Source organism: Coregonus lavaretus, assembly GCF_964263955.1.
Source record: "Coregonus lavaretus genome assembly, chromosome: 10".
NCBI classification, from domain to species: domain Eukaryota; kingdom Metazoa; phylum Chordata; class Actinopteri; order Salmoniformes; family Salmonidae; genus Coregonus; species Coregonus lavaretus.
This window is the reverse complement of record NC_139997.1, coordinates 18,888,537-18,911,401: the sequence shown is the minus strand read 5'-3', so window position 1 is coordinate 18,911,401 and position 22,865 is coordinate 18,888,537. Positions and strand designations below refer to the sequence as shown.

General features: G+C 45.9%; 1 pseudogene across 1 annotated transcript; it reads right to left on the bottom strand.

Annotated features, from left to right (window-relative positions):
- Nucleotides 1-286: 286 nt before the first annotated feature.
- LOC311135851 (KICSTOR complex protein kaptin-like) lies at nt 287-22,426 on the bottom strand (annotated as a pseudogene). The gene is made up of 13 exons: nt 22,333-22,426; nt 21,730-21,893; nt 21,399-21,479; nt 21,111-21,195; nt 20,784-20,838; nt 20,441-20,519; nt 20,290-20,363; nt 20,106-20,211; nt 19,642-19,755; nt 1,110-1,173; nt 818-872; nt 491-664; nt 287-346 (listed from the first exon to the last, which is right to left on the bottom strand). The product of its transcript is annotated as a KICSTOR complex protein kaptin-like (transcript).
- Nucleotides 22,427-22,865: the final 439 nt, after the last annotated feature.

Here is a 22,865-nt window from a genome sequence, read left to right as displayed (position 1 = left end):
GGTTAAGAGCGTTGGATCAGTAACCGAAAGGTCGCTGGTTTGAATCCCAGAGCCAGCAAGGTGGAAAAATCTGCTGTTCGAACCCCCAACAACTGCTCCCCGGGCGCCGTGGATGTCCATTAAGGCAGCCCCCCCCTCTATAGATACTTTATGGAAAACTGTCATTATTGGAACAGGTAACAAAAAAACAGGTGGTTGGTTCTCAGTTTGACGGGGGACTCATTGGTTACAGCCTCCCTCTCTTCAGTGTCCCATTCCGTGATTGGCTGAACTTCCGAGCCAGTGGTCAGCTTTGACACCCTGTCTGCCAGTCGCTGATGGACCTGGAGAGAGGACGAGAGGGGAACTGATGGAGGAATGGAAAGAGAAAGAGAAAAGAGATGATACATACAGTATGTTTCTGTAATAACATTTGTATATTATGCTCTTGTAAAATGACACTAGTATTATAGGCCTACACTTTGTGCTATGACCCTCTATGATAATGCACCTGTAGTATGTGCAGCCTCTTGAGTGTTAGAATCGCCAGCTCTCTCAGCCCATCTCCAGTCAAGTCCAAGTAGATGACGGACAGCAATGGGCTCTTGAAGCTCCGCCTCCACTGCGGTTGTAACAGTCCTCCTGTCCCTCTCATTGGTTGCTGGACCTTGTAGCAAAGCAGCTCCTTCATTGGAGAGAGGCATAGGAGACCCTCAGCACATCAGTTCATCGTTATTTGATTGAGAAAGTTTAAAGCCACACTCTGAAAGGTAATTACCATCAAAGAATAGACCACTCCTGGACATCCCTGAGAACACAATGTACTGACCATTCTGACCATAGAAACCAAACTGACCACACAGTGACCGTAGACTAGAAAGTGCCTGGACCCCCTAGAGAACACAAAACACTGACCAGAACAAAATAGAATATCCTTACTGACCACCACAGAGTATGAAAAAGCTTTATTCAACAAATGACTGGCATTCTACCACCGCAATAAGATATGGGTGTGCGACTTTCATTTAATTCGATTTCTGAGGTAATGTTCTGTTAGTTAGTACCTCTCGCAAATGGTTTGTGTTCTATATTCATGTATTCTTAGTATCTAATAGGCCTGTGATACTAACCTGTAAACAACAGCCATCTCTATAGTGCTGGTCACCAGGAGGTTGTAACCAACGACCTCAATGTCTGAAAAAAGTGTTTTTTATGTCGCTGTTCTCAATTAATCCTATGATTACATTTACTTTTTTATGCTTTTTCACAGTTCTACAATGATGGTCAGTGTAACCAAACACTCCCCCATGCCCATCTGCCTAGAATCTTCTTTCTTTTCTCTCCAAAACTCTTGAGCATGCCGTCTATAGCCAACTCTCCTGCTATCTCTCTCAGAATTACCTTCTTGATCAAGACTGGTCATTCAACTGAGACTGCTCTTCTCTGTGTCACGGAGGCTCTCCGCACTGCTAAAGCTAACTCTCTCTCCTCTGCTCTCATCCTTCTAGACCTATCCGCTGCCTTTGATACTGTGAACCATCAGATCCTCCTCTCCACCCTCTCCGAGTTGGGCATCTCCGGCGCGGCTCACTCTTGGATTGCGTCCTACCTGACAGGTCGCTCCTACCAGGTGGCGTGGCGAGAATCTGTCTCCGCACCACGTGCTCTCACCACTGGTGTCCCCCAGGGCTCAGTTCTAGGCCCTCTTCTATTCTCTCTATACACTCTATGGCTCTGTCATATCCTCACATGGTCTCTCCTATCATTGCTACGCAGACGACACACAATTCATCTTCTCCTTTCCCCCTTCTGATAACCAGGTGGCGAATCGCATCTCTGCATGTCTGGCAGACATATCAGTGTGGATGTCGGATCACCACCTCAAGCTGAACCTCGGCAAGACGGAGCTGCTCTTCCTCCCGGGGAAGGACTGCCCGCTCCATGATCTTGCCATCACGGTTGACAACTCCGTTGTGTCCTCCTCCCAGAGTGCAAAGAACCTTGGCGTGACCCTGTACAACACCCTGTCGTTCTCCGCTAACATCAAAGCGGTGACCCGATCCTGTAGGTTTATGCTCTACAACATTCGCAGAGTACGACCCTACCTTACACAGGAAGCGGCACAGGTCCTAATCCAGGCACTTGTCATCTCCCGTCTGGATTACTGCAACTCGCTGTTGGCTGGGCTCCCTGCCTGTGCCATTAAACCCCTACTCATCCAGAACGCTGCAGCCCGTCTGGTGTTCAACCTTCCCAAGTTCCCTCACGTCACCCCGCTCCTCCGTACACTACACTGGCTTCCAGTTGAAGCTCGCATCTGCTACAAGACCATGGTGCTTGCCTACGGAGCTGTGAGGGGAACGGCACCTCCTTACCTTCAGGCTCTGATCAGTCCCTACACCCAAATGAGGGCATTGCGTTCTTCCACCTCTGGCCTGCTGGTCCCCCTACCTCTGCAGAAGCACAGTTCCCGCTCAGCCCAGTCAAAACTGTTCGCTGCTCTGGCACCCCAATGGTGGAACAAGCTCCCTCACGACGCCAGGACAGCGGAGTCACTGACCACCTTCCGGAGACACTTGAAACCCTACCTCTTTAAGGAATACCTGGGATTGTATAAAAGTAATCCTTCTACCCCACCCCCACAAAAAATATATATATATATATAAAATAATATATATATATATATACAGTGGGGAGAACAAGTATTTGATACACTGCCGATTTTGCAGGTTTTCCTACTTACAAAGCATGTAAAGGTCTGTAATTTTGATCATAGGTACACTTCAACTGTGAGAGACGGAATCTAAAACAAAAATCCAGAAAATCACATTGTGTGATTTTTAAGTAATTAATTTGCATTTTATTGCATGACATAAGTATTTGATACATCAGAAAAGCAGAACTTAAAATTTGGTACAGAAACCTTTGTTTGCAATTACAGAGATCATACGTTTCCTGTAGGTCTTGACCAGGTTTGCACACACTGCAGCAGGGATTTTGGCCCACTCCTCCATACAGACCTTCTCCAGATCCTTCAGGTTTCGGGGCTGTCGCTGGGCAATACGGACTTTCAGCTCCCTCCAAAGATTTTCTATTAGGTTCAGGTCTGGAGACTGGCTAGGCCACTCCAGGACCTTGAGATGCTTCTTCTCCTTAGTTGCCCTGGCTGTGTGTTTTGGGTCGTTGTCATGCTGGAAGACCCAGCCACGACCCATCTTCAATGCTCTTACTGAGGGAAGGAGGTTGTTGGCCAAGATCTCGCGATACATGGCCCCATCCATCCTCCCCTCAATACGGTGCAGTCGTCCTGTCCCCTTTGCAGAAAAGCATCCCAAAAGAATGATGTTTCCACCTCCATGCTTCACAGTTGGGATGGTGTTCTTGGGGTTGTACTCATCCTTCTTCTTCCTCCAAACACGGCGAGTGGAGTTTAGACCAAAAAGCTTTATTTTTGTCTCATCAGACCACATGACCTTCTCCCATTCCTCCTCTGGATCATCCAGATGGTCATTGGCAAACTTCAGACGGGCCTGGACATGCGCTGGCTTGAGCAGGGGGACCTTGCGTGCGCTGCAGGATTTTAATCCATGACGGCGTAGTGTGTTACTAATGGTTTTCTTTGAGACTGTGGTCCCAGCTCTCTTCAGGTCATTGACCAGGTCCTGCCGTGTAGTTCTGGGCTGATCCCTCACCTTCCTCATGATCATTGTCAAGTTCTGCGTGATTTCTGGCTGACCACAGCTCTGCCCAAACTTGAAAACGGCTTTATCCTTGATGAACGCAAAGGACAACTCAAAACTGTTCACTTTATGATTTTTTATTGTCATAAAGATGGAACAGAATAGGTTGATAACCTTCAAACCACACAAACAAAAAACCATGGATTAGTTACAAATAACTCTCAATTCCACTTTCTCAAAAATAAGCATAAACTAATGTTACTGAATCCTCAAACCTAACCAAACAATCATTTCATCATTTAGATTAACCTAGGATCATTGCAAGTTAATAATTAAATATCAATATCATAATTAAACATTTAACAATACACATGATTATAGTAACGTTACTGTCAAGTTCTACGTTCACATAATGAAGTCTTCACTATTTAATTTAATTAATAATTGTATTGTATGTTACAACCAAACAAAAGGGCATATAGAAGCATGAATTCACAACACATTCTGTCCTACCAGTTGCGTCTTTGGATGATCAGGAGCTGTGGTCATTGGTATCTCTTCTCAGGAATGAGTGAGAGCCAAGTAAGCTTTTACCAACCATTTCGATGCCATGCACACGCACTGCTTGTGGGTGCGCAGGTTAATATGGTCCCCAGAGCACTTCCTGGTGGTTGGTTTCAACAGCTCCGGTTGCATGGTTGCCCCCTGCAGGTTGGGAGTGCTTTGAGCACCCTGGGTGGATTTAGGCTTGAGTGCTCGGTATAGCTTGTAGTCAGGAATTGACACAACACCTCCCACTTGACCTCCTGGTTCTTCAACCCAAGGAGGTCACACAGAACTGTGATGTGTTGGATTCAGTTACTCTATTTTTGATCCTGTTGCTGCTGCTCTTCAACTGGAAGCAAGACAACTATCCGTCTGACATCCCTGTGAAGAACTGTTGCTGGTATCTTGATTGAATGTTTTTCCATCTTTTTAGTGGGCTTCACAGTTGCGACTGGGTAGCTGGGGAAGGATCGGAGATATACATCCCTCACAATTCCCTTCTTGTCAGTGTTAACGTCAATAACTCTGGCAAGCCTGTACTGACCTCTCAAGGCGTTCTGGTCGGCCAGCCAGACGACATCTCCAATTGCCACATTCCTGTGAGCGGTGTGCCACTTGGTCCGGACAAACAGGTTTGGTCCGGCTAACTGACTCCATTTCCTCCAGAATCGGTCAACTTCTGTTTGGATGGTTCTTAATCTCTTGTAGGAGTAACCTTCAAAGTCAAAGGTCCCTGGATCTCCTCTGGGTCCGGTTCGTCCGAGTAGAAGTGAATTTGGGCTAATGTATTCTACACAGTCCTCTCTGCTCTGAGTCCTGGCATCAATAGGCCGCTCATTGGCAAGGTTGGAAGCCATATAAAGGAAAGTCTGAAATTCACCCCATGTGAGGACTCCATTACCTCCCAGATTGTGTAAAGCCCGCTTCACAGTTCGGACAGCGGCTTCAGCAGCTCCGTTTCTGTGAGGTGAGTCTGCTGGATGGATCCTCCAGCTCCATTCTGTGCCATGCTTGGAAACGTCGTTTTCAAGCTTCGACTTCTCCAGCCGGTCCAGAAACATGTAGAGTTCTTTGAGGGCAGGTCTGGCTCCGACAAAGTTTTTTCCAGGATCCGACCACAATTTCCTTGGATGCCCTCTCAGTGCCGTAAATCTTTGGTAGGCTAACAGGAAGCCTTCAGCTGACTGGTCGCTGACAAGGTCTGTGTGCATAGCTCTTGACACCATGCAGCAAAAGACAATTCCCCACACCTTAAGTTTAACCTTCTTTCTCACCTCATCCTTCACTTCATAAGGTCCAAATAAGTCCACTGTGGTGTACTCAAAGGGATTGGCTGGTGTTATTCTCTCCGATGGAAGGTCACTCATGATCTGTTGGCATCTCCGGGCCTTAAGTTTCCTGCATGTCACACAGTTATCCACGATCTTTTGAGCTAGTTTCCGGCCTCTTACCACCCACGCTTTCCTTCTCATCCGGAGGAGTGTGCCTGCGATGTCTTCATGATTTGTCTTGTGGGCTTCTTGAGCTAGAAGGGAGGATACCCATGACGTGCAGGGCAAGATTGGTACTGCAGTTTTTTCTTCATTAAAGATTTGGAATCTTCCTCCACAGAGCAAGAGTCCAGTGTTTTCCTCTTTGACCACAGCAAGCCTGCTGAGTGTGGTGTCTGGCCAGGTTACATCCTTTTGGGCTGCAAGGAAGAGATCCCTGAGTGCATCTTCACACTCCATGATGGTAAGTGTAGCTTTCTTGATTCTGGACCTGATCTCAAGAGCTGAAGGAATTTCCTTTTTCTTTGGCTTGCTTGTGGTGGTGGTCTTGGCTAGCATTTCTTTCCACCTTGTGGCAGCTCTCCACACCCAGGCAATGACTCTTGTCAACCTGGTTAAACTGCTGAACTTGCTGATGTTAAGGATATTCCCCACTGAATAACCAGAAGGTGGTCTTTGGACTTGGATTTGGTGCCCTCTTCCATTAGGGCTGCTTTGCAGGTCTTTACCTTTGTCAGAGGTTGGAGATATTGGTATACGTGGAGCATGTTGGATTTTTTTCCCCACCTGCGCTCGGGTCAGTGCTGCTGTAAAACATTTCCTTTGGAGCTTGTTTATGCCTTCTTTGGCATCTGCAGCGACTTCTTTGGCTGACTTTGTCGGCCAATCCTCTACAGGTCGTTTCAGAAACTCTGGGCCGTTCTGCCACACAGAGTTCTCTTTGAGGTCCTCTGGGGTTGCTCCTCTTGTCATGAGGTCAGCAATGTTTTGCTCACCTGGAATCCATCTCCAGTCCTCAACTGATGTGGACTTCTGGATCTCTCCTACTCTGTTTGCAAAAAAGGTCTGGTACCCATAACTGTCCCTTTGGATTGCACCCAGCACAGTTTGACTATCTAACAGATGGATCCAACGTCCTACTTGCATCCGACTGTGCTTTTCAATGTATTTCCTGAGTCTTGCAGCGAACACAGCACCACAGACTTCAGCCTTCACTGGTTCTCCCTTTTGGTCAAGTGGTGTAAGCTTGGCTTTGGACTCAACAAGTCGGACCAGGATGCCTTGCTCGGTCTCCCACCTGAAGTATGCCACTGCTCCATAACTCTGGTCGCTCCCATCTGAGAATGTTATTCCCCAGGGTTCTCCAATCCTTTTGACTGGAGTCAGGCTTCTATGGAAGGTAATTTGGTTGAGGTGTCTGTATTCCTCAAACAGGCGGATTGCTTCTCCTCTAAGTTTCTCAGACAGAGGTGTGTCCCATGTGTCTCTTGTTAGAGCTTTGCCTCCAGTTTCTTGGAATGCTTTTCTGACTAAAATGGCTCCTTTCTGTTTGGCAGGTGTTGCAAGGCCTATTGGGTCATACAAACTAGCTACTTGGCTAAGCAGTTGCCTTCTGGTCAGTGGGTTTGGAGTTTTCATTCTCACTTCCTCTCCAACGAGATCTTGACTGATCCTCATCTTCTTTTGTCTCTTTGAGAAGTTTATCGAGGTCATGAGGTACAGTTTGTCTGATTCGACTAAATAACCAACTCCAAGGTCTCTGTTGTCTCCTTCTCTCACTTGGTTGGGGAGGATGAAGACTTCATCTGATGATGTTGGATGTTCTGATGTAGATGTTTGCCTCCCACTTTGGCCTGATCGGACCCACGGCTTGAGGAAGAATCCACCTGCCTTTAGGATTTCTTCGACTCTTTTGGTGGTTCCGTCTAGCTTTTCCAGGTCATTATGGGATGTCAGGATGTCATCTACGTAGGAATCCTCTTCAAGGACCCTCCGTTCCTCTTTCAGATGTGTGAACATGGGCAACTTCGCTGTTTCTCTCATGGCTAGTTGTGCGATACACCCTGCTGGTCGATCGCCCATGTTGACCCTGGTGATGGCATATTCCTCAATGTCCCCATCATCACCGTCTCTCCAGAGGAATCTATGGAGGTGCATCTCCAGGTCTTCGAGCCACACAGAATTGTACATCTTTTTGATGTCGCCGAGAGCAGCATGGATTCCTCTCCTGAACCTTAGCAGTACCGCTCGAATAGGATTAAGTACATCAGGCCCTTTCAGAAGAAGGTCATTCATGCTGCTTCCTCTAAACCTCTGGCTGCTGTTCCATACCAGTCGGACAGGTGTAGTTATAGAGTGTGGGTTTGGTGCTATCAAGTGACTGACGTACCATACTGGACCTTTCCAGTCGGCAATGGTCTTTCTAGTGAGTTTCTTTGCTGCCTTCCTTTCCACCATCTCATGAACTTGAGTTGTGTATGCTGCACGCCAATCTGGTTCTCTCTTGAGTTGTTTCTCCGTCCTCAGAAACGTGGCTTCCACTGCGCTTCTGTTGTTGGGCAGGGAACTTGGATCTTCAATCCAAGGGTATTTTGTGTCCCAGTGAGGCTCCTGACTATGCACATCTGACTCCACGTAACTGAGACCTTGCCTGATTATCTCAAGCTCTCTTTCTTCACTAAGAGTCATGTCTTTGCCGCCTGGTTGACAGTTACCACAACGACATCCTCCACACATGGGTTCACAGGCCGCACCAATGCTGTCCCACTTCCACCAGTCCAAGAACTCTTTGCCAATAACAGTGGTTTTAGTTTCAGCTCTAGATTCTTGCATCTCAGCAATTTCTTGATACTTTACTGCTGTGATTCTCATAGATCGTGCAAAATGAGTTTCAGAATTGTGCAGGGCCATGTCCACTACTTCACAGAGGTCTGGATGTGCTCCTCCAACGGTCTTTCCTAAAGGGCTCTCCCACAGGACAAGATCTCCTACTACCTTTACTCTCTGTGGAGCAAGTCTTCCTTCCCGGTGGCTTATGAGAAGCTCAACATGTTCTGGTCTGTGAAGGTCTTCCAGGTTGGTATCGGGGAAGAACTTCTTGAGGTGTTGTGCTTTGATTGCTCTGTGAACTTTTGCAATCTCATCCAACCCATAACAGATCAGCTCATGAGCTTTCTCCGTGCCTCTTGGTGTCTTGACTCTCACCTTGAGTAAGTATCTTTTGGTCTTCACCTTCATGGCCATGCCTCCAACTCCATGGACGACTAGTGTGATCCTTTCACTTCGAAGCTTCAGTCTCCTGGCGGCTGTGTGAGTGATGTAGTTGGTGTCTGATGCTAAGTCAATGAGAGTTCCAATTTTCTGCCCTGCGTTAGTAGTTACTTCGAGAAGCATAAGAATAACTGGTAATTCACGTGTGCTTGAGTCCATTACCCCAGGAAGGCTTCCTCCAGTGCAGTGTGATTTTGCCATGTTGGTGAAAGCATTCCTGAATTTTTCTGCCACGTCCGGGGTGAGCTCACGTATTAATCTCTCTTGCTCCTCTGTGAATGTTTGCCTCCTGGTGCTGGGTTTTTCCACTTTCACGTATTCTTTCCTCTTAGCCCCTCCTTTAAGGCAGAGAAAGAAATGGTGATCCGAGGAGCTTCCTCTTTTGCAGTCTCTGTTTCTGCAAAGGTAAGTGTCCGTACATTCCTCATCCTCTCCATGACATCTGAGGCATCTTCTGCATGCTCCCAGTCTTTCGACAGCATTCAGCTTCTCACTAGGCTTTAGTTCTTTGAACTGCTTACAAAAGAAAATCTTCTCACGGTGCTTTTCATCTCCACACACAACGCATCCTCCCTTTCTCGTGGACCTTGTGGAAGCATACCGCTTCTCCGGGTACGTAGCTTTCTTTTCAGGGTTTTCACTTACACCCAACTGGTCTAGTTTCTCCAGTATGTCCTCTTGTGTCTTTAAAAATCTTAGAAGGCTGTCGAAGTGATTGTCCGGTGTGACTCCATTTCTTGGGTTGACCATGAATGTCAGCCAGTCCCTCTTCATGTTATCCGGCAGCTTGCTCTCTATGGATCTGATGACAAGGGGATTCTTTATGGCTCCACTGCTTTCGAGCTCCGTGAGGTCATTCAGGGCCTTTTCCACAGCTTGAATCAGGTCAATAACCTTCCTTGGTTGGTGTGACTTTAAAGGAGGGATCCTCTCCAGGTCCTCAATTATCTCCAAAGCAATTGTTGGCTTGTTTCCATACCGGTTTTGGAGTACTCTAAACATGTCTTCAGCACTGTTATATGATGACAGGCGCAGGTCTCTACATATTCTCTCGTCCACACTGTCAAGAAGTTGAAACTTCTTCACCTCCACTGAACCAGTCGGCTCTCCCTGCTTTTGCAGGCTCTCCCAGTCTTTCCTCCATCTGTGGAAATTCCTCCTAAGCCCAGTGAATTTAGGTAGACTGGTTGGTTTTATTCTCACCACTGGTTGTGGGACTGCTCTTGGTTGAAGCTCTGTAGGTCTTCTGTCCTCTTCTGCAATTCTCTGTGCGATGAGGAATTCTGTTCTTTTGGCCTCGAGGTTACTGCCGAATATTCTCAGATCTTTTACTCTGCCTTTCAGATCTGCAGTCTCATCGTGTGGGACCCATTTTTCCCAGTCTTTCAGGCTTTCACTTGCATCATGGATTAGCTTCCTCGCTCTTTCCAGCTGTAGTTCATAGCCGTCCCTGTTAATAGCAGTGACGGGGGTTTCTTTGGCTCTGTCACAGGCTTTCTCCGCTTCTTGGATTGCAAAGTCTACCTCCTCTTTACCGTATCTTGGCCAGAGGTTGAATTGGACTGCCTCTCGGATTTCCTCCAATTTCATGTCGCACTCTTCAATCGTCCTTTCAAGATCAGCATGCTGGTCCTTGTCGAGCTTGACCTCTTCATCTCCCTTAGTTCCCGCTTCAGCCAGTAGGCCAGCCGCGTAGTCATCATTTGAATCACCGACACTTCTAGCCAGGGAACTGAGCTTGCTGAACTCCTCTTGTAGTTCATGCTTAATCATACCAGCTGCAGCTTTACTCAGGTAGTTCGCTTGTCTGGTGAAAGCAGATTTGGCTAAGGTCCGCTCTTGCTTCAGTTGCTTGACTGTTTTCCCAAAAGTTTCCTTGGCCATGGTGTAGAGTTTCACAGGCAATTCTTCCTTTGCGTCGACAGCTTGACTTCAGCCCTTTGATCCTCGTCTTCACTGCCGCGCTGGTTATCAACTGTCAAGTTCTGCGTGATTTCTGGCTGACCACAGCTCTGCCCAAACTTGAAAACGGCTTTATCCTTGATGAACGCAAAGGACAACTCAAAACTGTTCACTTTATGATTTTTTATTGTCATAAAGATGGAACAGAATAGGTTGATAACCTTCAAACCACACAAACAAAAAACCATGGATTAGTTACAAATAACTCTCAATTCCACTTTCTCAAAAATAAGCATAAACTAATGTTACTGAATCCTCAAACCTAACCAAACAATCATTTCATCATTTAGATTAACCTAGGATCATTGCAAGTTAATAATTAAATATCAATATCATAATTAAACATTTAACAATACACATGATTATAGTAACGTTACTGTCAAGTTCTACGTTCACATAATGAAGTCTTCACTATTTAATTTAATTAATAATTGTATTGTATGTTACAACCAAACAAAAGGGCATATAGAAGCATGAATTCACAACACATTCTGTCCTACCAGTTGCGTCTTTGGATGATCAGGAGCTGTGGTCATTGGTATCTCTTCTCAGGAATGAGTGAGAGCCAAGTAAGCTTTTACCAACCATTTCGATGCCATGCACACGCACTGCTTGTGGGTGCGCAGGTTAATATGGTCCCCAGAGCACTTCCTGGTGGTTGGTTTCAACAGCTCCGGTTGCATGGTTGCCCCCTGCAGGTTGGGAGTGCTTTGAGCACCCTGGGTGGATTTAGGCTTGAGTGCTCGGTATAGCTTGTAGTCAGGAATTGACACAACACCTCCCACTTGACCTCCTGGTTCTTCAACCCAAGGAGGTCACACAGAACTGTGATGTGTTGGATTCAGTTACTCTATTTTTGATCCTGTTGCTGCTGCTCTTCAACTGGAAGCAAGACAACTATCCGTCTGACATCCCTGTGAAGAACTGTTGCTGGTATCTTGATTGAATGTTTTTCCATCTTTTTAGTGGGCTTCACAGTTGCGACTGGGTAGCTGGGGAAGGATCGGAGATATACATCCCTCACAATTCCCTTCTTGTCAGTGTTAACGTCAATAACTCTGGCAAGCCTGTACTGACCTCTCAAGGCGTTCTGGTCGGCCAGCCAGACGACATCTCCAATTGCCACATTCCTGTGAGCGGTGTGCCACTTGGTCCGGACAAACAGGTTTGGTCCGGCTAACTGACTCCATTTCCTCCAGAATCGGTCAACTTCTGTTTGGATGGTTCTTAATCTCTTGTAGGAGTAACCTTCAAAGTCAAAGGTCCCTGGATCTCCTCTGGGTCCGGTTCGTCCGAGTAGAAGTGAATTTGGGCTAATGTATTCTACACAGTCCTCTCTGCTCTGAGTCCTGGCATCAATAGGCCGCTCATTGGCAAGGTTGGAAGCCATATAAAGGAAAGTCTGAAATTCACCCCATGTGAGGACTCCATTACCTCCCAGATTGTGTAAAGCCCGCTTCACAGTTCGGACAGCGGCTTCAGCAGCTCCGTTTCTGTGAGGTGAGTCTGCTGGATGGATCCTCCAGCTCCATTCTGTGCCATGCTTGGAAACGTCGTTTTCAAGCTTCGACTTCTCCAGCCGGTCCAGAAACATGTAGAGTTCTTTGAGGGCAGGTCTGGCTCCGACAAAGTTTTTTCCAGGATCCGACCACAATTTCCTTGGATGCCCTCTCAGTGCCGTAAATCTTTGGTAGGCTAACAGGAAGCCTTCAGCTGACTGGTCGCTGACAAGGTCTGTGTGCATAGCTCTTGACACCATGCAGCAAAAGACAATTCCCCACACCTTAAGTTTAACCTTCTTTCTCACCTCATCCTTCACTTCATAAGGTCCAAATAAGTCCACTGTGGTGTACTCAAAGGGATTGGCTGGTGTTATTCTCTCCGATGGAAGGTCACTCATGATCTGTTGGCATCTCCGGGCCTTAAGTTTCCTGCATGTCACACAGTTATCCACGATCTTTTGAGCTAGTTTCCGGCCTCTTACCACCCACGCTTTCCTTCTCATCCGGAGGAGTGTGCCTGCGATGTCTTCATGATTTGTCTTGTGGGCTTCTTGAGCTAGAAGGGAGGATACCCATGACGTGCAGGGCAAGATTGGTACTGCAGTTTTTTCTTCATTAAAGATTTGGAATCTTCCTCCACAGAGCAAGAGTCCAGTGTTTTCCTCTTTGACCACAGCAAGCCTGCTGAGTGTGGTGTCTGGCCAGGTTACATCCTTTTGGGCTGCAAGGAAGAGATCCCTGAGTGCATCTTCACACTCCATGATGGTAAGTGTAGCTTTCTTGATTCTGGACCTGATCTCAAGAGCTGAAGGAATTTCCTTTTTCTTTGGCTTGCTTGTGGTGGTGGTCTTGGCTAGCATTTCTTTCCACCTTGTGGCAGCTCTCCACACCCAGGCAATGACTCTTGTCAACCTGGTTAAACTGCTGAACTTGCTGATGTTAAGGATATTCCCCACTGAATAACCAGAAGGTGGTCTTTGGACTTGGATTTGGTGCCCTCTTCCATTAGGGCTGCTTTGCAGGTCTTTACCTTTGTCAGAGGTTGGAGATATTGGTATACGTGGAGCATGTTGGATTTTTTTCCCCACCTGCGCTCGGGTCAGTGCTGCTGTAAAACATTTCCTTTGGAGCTTGTTTATGCCTTCTTTGGCATCTGCAGCGACTTCTTTGGCTGACTTTGTCGGCCAATCCTCTACAGGTCGTTTCAGAAACTCTGGGCCGTTCTGCCACACAGAGTTCTCTTTGAGGTCCTCTGGGGTTGCTCCTCTTGTCATGAGGTCAGCAATGTTTTGCTCACCTGGAATCCATCTCCAGTCCTCAACTGATGTGGACTTCTGGATCTCTCCTACTCTGTTTGCAAAAAAGGTCTGGTACCCATAACTGTCCCTTTGGATTGCACCCAGCACAGTTTGACTATCTAACAGATGGATCCAACGTCCTACTTGCATCCGACTGTGCTTTTCAATGTATTTCCTGAGTCTTGCAGCGAACACAGCACCACAGACTTCATCCTTCACTGGTTCTCCCTTTTGGTCAAGTGGTGTAAGCTTGGCTTTGGACTCAACAAGTCGGACCAGGATGCCTTGCTCGGTCTCCCACCTGAAGTATGCCACTGCTCCATAACTCTGGTCGCTCCCATCTGAGAATGTTATTCCCCAGGGTTCTCCAATCCTTTTGACTGGAGTCAGGCTTCTATGGAAGGTAATTTGGTTGAGGTGTCTGTATTCCTCAAACAGGCGGATTGCTTCTCCTCTAAGTTTCTCAGACAGAGGTGTGTCCCATGTGTCTCTTGTTAGAGCTTTGCCTCCAGTTTCTTGGAATGCTTTTCTGACTAAAATGGCTCCTTTCTGTTTGGCAGGTGTTGCAAGGCCTATTGGGTCATACAAACTAGCTACTTGGCTAAGCAGTTGCCTTCTGGTCAGTGGGTTTGGAGTTTTCATTCTCACTTCCTCTCCAACGAGATCTTGACTGATCCTCATCTTCTTTTGTCTCTTTGAGAAGTTTATCGAGGTCATGAGGTACAGTTTGTCTGATTCGACTAAATAACCAACTCCAAGGTCTCTGTTGTCTCCTTCTCTCACTTGGTTGGGGAGGATGAAGACTTCATCTGATGATGTTGGATGTTCTGATGTAGATGTTTGCCTCCCACTTTGGCCTGATCGGACCCACGGCTTGAGGAAGAATCCACCTGCCTTTAGGATTTCTTCGACTCTTTTGGTGGTTCCGTCTAGCTTTTCCAGGTCATTATGGGATGTCAGGATGTCATCTACGTAGGAATCCTCTTCAAGGACCCTCCGTTCCTCTTTCAGATGTGTGAACATGGGCAACTTCGCTGTTTCTCTCATGGCTAGTTGTGCGATACACCCTGCTGGTCGATCGCCCATGTTGACCCTGGTGATGGCATATTCCTCAATGTCCCCATCATCACCGTCTCTCCAGAGGAATCTATGGAGGTGCATCTCCAGGTCTTCGAGCCACACAGAATTGTACATCTTTTTGATGTCGCCGAGAGCAGCATGGATTCCTCTCCTGAACCTTAGCAGTACCGCTCGAATAGGATTAAGTACTTCAGGCCCTTTCAGAAGAAGGTCATTCATGCTGCTTCCTCTAAACCTCTGGCTGCTGTTCCATACCAGTCGGACAGGTGTAGTTATAGAGTGTGGGTTTGGTGCTATCAAGTGACTGACGTACCATACTGGACCTTTCCAGTCGGCAATGGTCTTTCTAGTGAGTTTCTTTGCTGCCTTCCTTTCCACCATCTCATGAACTTGAGTTGTGTATGCTGCACGCCAATCTGGTTCTCTCTTGAGTTGTTTCTCCGTCCTCAGAAACGTGGCTTCCACTGCGCTTCTGTTGTTGGGCAGGGAACTTGGATCTTCAATCCAAGGGTATTTTGTGTCCCAGTGAGGCTCCTGACTATGCACATCTGACTCCACGTAACTGAGACCTTGCCTGATTATCTCAAGCTCTCTTTCTTCACTAAGAGTCATGTCTTTGCCGCCTGGTTGACAGTTACCACAACGACATCCTCCACACATGGGTTCACAGGCCGCACCAATGCTGTCCCACTTCCACCAGTCCAAGAACTCTTTGCCAATAACAGTGGTTTTAGTTTCAGCTCTAGATTCTTGCATCTCAGCAATTTCTTGATACTTTACTGCTGTGATTCTCATAGATCGTGCAAAATGAGTTTCAGAATTGTGCAGGGCCATGTCCACTACTTCACAGAGGTCTGGATGTGCTCCTCCAACGGTCTTTCCTAAAGGGCTCTCCCACAGGACAAGATCTCCTACTACCTTTACTCTCTGTGGAGCAAGTCTTCCTTCCCGGTGGCTTATGAGAAGCTCAACATGTTCTGGTCTGTGAAGGTCTTCCAGGTTGGTATCGGGGAAGAACTTCTTGAGGTGTTGTGCTTTGATTGCTCTGTGAACTTTTGCAATCTCATCCAACCCATAACAGATCAGCTCATGAGCTTTCTCCGTGCCTCTTGGTGTCTTGACTCTCACCTTGAGTAAGTATCTTTTGGTCTTCACCTTCATGGCCATGCCTCCAACTCCATGGACGACTAGTGTGATCCTTTCACTTCGAAGCTTCAGTCTCCTGGCGGCTGTGTGAGTGATGTAGTTGGTGTCTGATGCTAAGTCAATGAGAGTTCCAATTTTCTGCCCTGCGTTAGTAGTTACTTCGAGAAGCATAAGAATAACTGGTCATTCACGTGTGCTTGAGTCCATTACCCCAGGAAGGCTTCCTCCAGTGCAGTGTGATTTTGCCATGTTGGTGAAAGCATTCCTGAATTTTTCTGCCACGTCCGGGGTGAGCTCACGTATTAATCTCTCTTGCTCCTCTGTGAATGTTTGCCTCCTGGTGCTGGGTTTTTCCACTTTCACGTATTCTTTCCTCTTAGCCCCTCCTTTAAGGCAGAGAAAGAAATGGTGATCCGAGGAGCTTCCTCTTTTGCAGTCTCTGTTTCTGCAAAGGTAAGTGTCCGTACATTCCTCATCCTCTCCATGACATCTGAGGCATCTTCTGCATGCTCCCAGTCTTTCGACAGCATTCAGCTTCTCACTAGGCTTTAGTTCTTTGAACTGCTTACAAAAGAAAATCTTCTCACGGTGCTTTTCATCTCCACACACAACGCATCCTCCCTTTCTCGTGGACCTTGTGGAAGCATACCGCTTCTCCGGGTACGTAGCTTTCTTTTCAGGGTTTTCACTTACACCCAACTGGTCTAGTTTCTCCAGTATGTCCTCTTGTGTCTTTAAAAATCTTAGAAGGCTGTCGAAGTGATTGTCCGGTGTGACTCCATTTCTTGGGTTGACCATGAATGTCAGCCAGTCCCTCTTCATGTTATCCGGCAGCTTGCTCTCTATGGATCTGATGACAAGGGGATTCTTTATGGCTCCACTGCTTTCGAGCTCCGTGAGGTCATTCAGGGCCTTTTCCACAGCTTGAATCAGGTCAATAACCTTCCTTGGTTGGTGTGACTTTAAAGGAGGGATCCTCTCCAGGTCCTCAATTATCTCCAAAGCAATTGTTGGCTTGTTTCCATACCGGTTTTGGAGTACTCTAAACATGTCTTCAGCACTGTTATATGATGACAGGCGCAGGTCTCTACATATTCTCTCGTCCACACTGTCAAGAAGTTGAAACTTCTTCACCTCCACTGAACCAGTCGGCTCTCCCTGCTTTTGCAGGCTCTCCCAGTCTTTCCTCCATCTGTGGAAATTCCTCCTAAGCCCAGTGAATTTAGGTAGACTGGTTGGTTTTATTCTCACCACTGGTTGTGGGACTGCTCTTGGTTGAAGCTCTGTAGGTCTTCTGTCCTCTTCTGCAATTCTCTGTGCGATGAGGAATTCTGTTCTTTTGGCCTCGAGGTTACTGCCGAATATTCTCAGATCTTTTACTCTGCCTTTCAGATCTGCAGTCTCATCGTGTGGGACCCATTTTTCCCAGTCTTTCAGGCTTTCACTTGCATCATGGATTAGCTTCCTCGCTCTTTCCAGCTGTAGTTCATAGCCGTCCCTGTTAATAGCAGTGACGGGGGTTTCTTTGGCTCTGTCACAGGCTTTCTCCGCTTCTTGGATTGCAAAGTCTACCTCCTCTTTACCGTATCTTGGCCAGAGGTTGAATTGGACTGCCTCTCGGATTTCCTCCAATTTCATGTCGCACTCTTCAATCGTCCTTTCAAGATCAGCATGCTGGTCCTTGTCGAGCTTGACCTCTTCATCTCCCTTAGTTCCCGCTTCAGCCAGTAGGCCAGCCGCGTAGTCATCATTTGAATCACCGACACTTCTAGCCAGGGAACTGAGCTTGCTGAACTCCTCTTGTAGTTCATGCTTAATCATACCAGCTGCAGCTTTACTCAGGTAGTTCGCTTGTCTGGTGAAAGCAGATTTGGCTAAGGTCCGCTCTTGCTTCAGTTGCTTGACTGTTTTCCCAAAAGTTTCCTTGGCCATGGTGTAGAGTTTCACAGGCAATTCTTCCTTTGCGTCGACAGCTTGACTTCAGCCCTTTGATCCTCGTCTTCACTGCCGCGCTGGTTATCAACTGTCAAGTTCTGCGTGATTTCTGGCTGACCACAGCTCTGCCCAAACTTGAAAACGGCTTTATCCTTGATGAACGCAAAGGACAACTCAAAACTGTTCACTTTATGATTTTTTATTGTCATAAAGATGGAACAGAATAGGTTGATAACCTTCAAACCACACAAACAAAAAACCATGGATTAGTTACAAATAACTCTCAATTCCACTTTCTCAAAAATAAGCATAAACTAATGTTACTGAATCCTCAAACCTAACCAAACAATCATTTCATCATTTAGATTAACCTAGGATCATTGCAAGTTAATAATTAAATATCAATATCATAATTAAACATTTAACAATACACATGATTATAGTAACGTTACTGTCAAGTTCTACGTTCACATAATGAAGTCTTCACTATTTAATTTAATTAATAATTGTATTGTATGTTACAACCAAACAAAAGGGCATATAGAAGCATGAATTCACAACACATTCTGTCCTACCAGTTGCGTCTTTGGATGATCAGGAGCTGTGGTCATTGGTATCTCTTCTCAGGAATGAGTGAGAGCCAAGTAAGCTTTTACCAACCATTTCGATGCCATGCACACGCACTGCTTGTGGGTGCGCAGGTTAATATGGTCCCCAGAGCACTTCCTGGTGGTTGGTTTCAACAGCTCCGGTTGCATGGTTGCCCCCTGCAGGTTGGGAGTGCTTTGAGCACCCTGGGTGGATTTAGGCTTGAGTGCTCGGTATAGCTTGTAGTCAGGAATTGACACAACAATGCCCCACAAGGTGAGATCTTGCATTGAGCCCCAGACCGAGGGTGATTGACTGTCATCTTGAACTTCTTCCATTTTCTAATAATTGCGCCAACAGTTGTTGCCTTCTCACCAAGCTGCTTGCCTATTGTCCTGTAGCCCATCCCAGCCTTGTGCAGGTCTACAATTTTATCCCTGATGTCCTTACACAGCTCTCTGGTCTTGGCCATTGTGGAGAGGTTGGAGTCTGTTTGATTGAGTGTGTGGTCAGGTGTCTTTTATACAGGTAACGAGTTCAAACAGGTGCAGTTAATACAGGTAATAAGTGGAGAACAGGAGGGCTTCTTAAAGAAAAACTAACAGGTCTGTGAGAGCCGAACTTCTTACTGGTTGGTAGGTGATCAAATACTTATGTCATGCAATAAAATGCAAATTAATTACTTAATAATCATACAATGTGATTTTCTGGATTTTTGTTTTAGATTCCGTCTCTCACAGTTGAAGTGTACCTATGATAAAAATAACAGACCTCTACATGCTTTGTAAGTAGGAAAACCTGCAAAATCGGCAGTGTATCAAATACTTGTTCTCCCCACTGTATATATATATATATATAAAACAAATGAAAATAAAAAATATACTCAAAAAAATAAATTGTAAAGTGGTTGTCCCATTGGCTATCATAAGGTGAATGCACCAATTTGTAAGTCGCTCTGGATAAGAGCGTCTGCTAAGTAATGTAAATGTAATGTGCAATATACCAATTGCTCCACCTAGCCCAATGGTAGGCTAGGGAGAGGTTCTGAACAAATGCTCTCTCCTGCCATCTAATAATGTCAGACGGGGGAGTTAACCAAGTGCGTGTTTGAGATCGATTGCAGTCGGACTGTGCAGAAACAGGGATCTACAAATCGCATTGCATCCTAAATAACTACTCGTTATTACTTGTATATCAGTCGATCTGCTCAGTCAGTCAGTGATCAGCGACTGAGCAGAAGAAGTGACACTCTCAAACACGTCCAGAGTTTTGGAAGGAAATGCATCCGCAAATCATAGGTTGTGTCCCAAATATTCCTTGCCATTTTGGCGCAACCATATCCAGAGGTCAAAGGTCATAGTGGTGCTGCTCATACATACCGTACACTCCCCCTCTCCGACCCTGTCGGGGTCCGCCAGCTCTGCCCTGGAATGCAGAGGGATGAGCAGCGCGGTGGAGATGGGAATGACCTGCTGCACTCGCCAACTCTACACAACCTCTAATCCGCGCGGACGCAATTTAAAAAACGAAAACACAGGAATTCAATGCATTCCAAAGTGATGTAGCTAAACATCCAGCCTTGCTTTTTTTGGTTAAAGGGATAGTTCACTCAAAGTACCCCCTTTGTTACTTTGTTGGCTATGTATAGTCATAGTAAGAGAGAGTGAGCACGGTGGCCACTGTCAGGTTAGTTCGCAAATGGCACCCTATACCCTATATAGTGCACTACTTTTAACCAAAGCCCTATGGACCCTGGTCAAAAGTAAAGCACTAAATAGGGAATAAAGTACTAGTTGGGGCGCAATCTAAGATGGGGTAGTTTGTATGTTGTGTATAGGCCATCCTCACCAGGTCCAATCTGGTTCACCAGAGCCAGACCTACGCAGCCGTTCTGACAGCCAAACGCTGAGAGACGACCACCGCCTCGATACTCAGCACATCCAGCAACAACACACTGCAGAGAGAGGGAATAGTGATTACACACACACACACAACTTGGAGGGAACATCAGACAGAGGGAACACAAACTAACTTGCTGGGCAGGTCTTTCAGCTCAGGGATGAGTCTCTCCACTGGCTGCTCTTCAAACTGGTGAAGGGAAGAGTTCTATTGGAGAGAAGAGATGTTTACTAGTCTCCCACACCAAACATTACAAAACTCAGTGTACACACACACAGGCTTACCTCCTTGTAAAGATGAATCCTCTGGTCATGACCACTGAGCAGAAACACTGTCTCACTGCATCCATCGCCACACTGCATTCTGGAACAGTGATATGCTGTTGTTATTCATGTCATTAACAATGTAAAGAAGTGATAAACATGATATCGTCATGCCAGGCTTTTTTATACATTAAATTGTATCATCTAAACTCATACATTGGGTCGTTCATGCATGCATTGTGCACCTAAAATGTGTGGTAGGCCTTGAAAGGAGTCAAAGAAGTATGAACTATGTTTATGTTTAACCTGTAAAGTTGTATAGGCCAGTTAGATAAGGGCCCACTGTAGTGTGTACAGTACTTACTCTGTGTGGTAAAGCTGGAAGGGGGTGAACTGCAGCTCCAGGTTCAGGCAGCTCTCTAAGAAGAAGACAAAGCAATTGGCTAAAATCAGGTTCATGTTCACTAGGCACGAAACAGAAGAAAACTAACATAACAGAGTGAAATGAGGAGGTACTATCTGAACTGTCCAATAAGAAACTCTCTTTTTTGTTTTCTGTCGTATAACGTTTTGAAACACTTTACTACAGTGTTTTTAATTAACACAACCCTGTACAACTATGTGAATACCAGAAGGGAATTGTGTGTTAACTTCTATGTGATTCAGCTGCAGCAGGTGACAGATGACTCACGTGCAATGAACTCCAGGTTGAACTCTGACCCTGGCTCGTAGTCACAGTAGATGTTGAGGAACAGGGTGGCTTTGTCACCAGAGTCCAGGGGGGGAAAGGAGTGAAGACAAGTGTTATGGATACAGTGATGGATGAATACACTTTCATCTACCAAAGAGAGAGAGATAAGTGATCAGGGTCATGTTTTTTTCAGTGGCCTAATGAACACGCCCCATGGAGGATATGTGTATGTGTAGGATATGTGTCCAAATGCATTCACTAGGAGAAGGGTAGGGGATATAAGCATATCTTGATGAACGTTATGCCCACGACCAGCCCCATTTGGTGGGGCTTTGTTGCTAGCATCAGTTGATACAATCTCTGCATCAACTGAAGAGACAGAAAATTTACATTTACATTTTAGTCATTTAGCAGACGCTCTTATCCCGACAGACATTCATCAGCAAGTTGACTACACATTTTGTACACACTCACACTCACTCACTCACTCACACACACACACACACACACACACACACTTTGAACTTGTGTACTTGCATGAATCGATTCACTTGTATGCAACACCAGTAGCAATAATGCAACAGTAGCAGGATAAATTACGTAGCTATCTCATCTTCACCTGGTATGTAGGTGAACTGTACTTCTTCAGCAACAGGTCTGATTTTCTGTTGGAGGTCTTAGTCCCTGAAACAGACCACTTTGCCTTTCAGAGTAGCTCTTGCTCTCCAGCCTGTAGAGTCCGTGATGTGTTACTCTGGGACAGAAAGAGGCTGAAACGTTCCTCTGCGAAGTAAATACAATGTATTTAATCTTTATTTGGCCAAACTAGTGCAAAACACCAACCCATGTAAAGAATCACAACTTCCCGTCGCCGGCATACGAGGAACCACGAGTAAAATGGTCAAATCGGGATTGGGGAAAAAACGGTTTCTAGCAAATCAGCGTGGAGGTCTTCAACCAATCACTTCACTTCGCAGTTCAGTCGCTGCAAAGCAATATGCAAAATCAACCACTAGGTGTCAGCAAAATCCCAATAAAAAAATATATGATCCTGTCTGTGGATGTTCCTAAGCAAAACAAAATAGCAGGCATACAAGTTTCTTGGCGTTGTATATAAATAGAAGTCATCTGTTGGTGTATTCAATTTATATATTCACTTATTTGACTTAGTGTCCTCAAATAGTTTTCACTTGTGGCTTTAAGACAGGATAATGCCTATTACTTCTGAGCAGGCGTTTATAAAAAAAGAAATCACTGTCTTTCTTACACAGAGCACACCTCACAGTCACAACCAAGTACAACAGTCCCTGACACATTTCTACACATATCTCTGTGAATCAAGCGTCTCTAATTACAAAAATTATAATATTGTGGAGGTGAAATGAATGGTGAGTTTTTTTTTTAGGACACCATATCAGACAGTAGGCTGACCCAATTTAAAAGTATGGTTATCAGTGTGTGTATGCGTGTTAGTGATGTGCGGGTCAGTTGTTCATAACCCATCCACAACGGGCCGACTATATGTGATTAAGTGAAAATCTGAGACCTGCACCCGACCCTAACATGCAAATATATAAAATGTGCTGTACAGTCAGAGATGACAGAAAATTATTTTGACATGGGGTCCAGGATTTTTTTAAAGCCTTATTTAGATAGGCCTATGTTCCTGCTTACAATTTACGAAATGTTGGTAGGCTATGTTAGGCAACTTGTCTATAATTAGATACATTCAGCTCTTCTGTCATTACTTGTTGC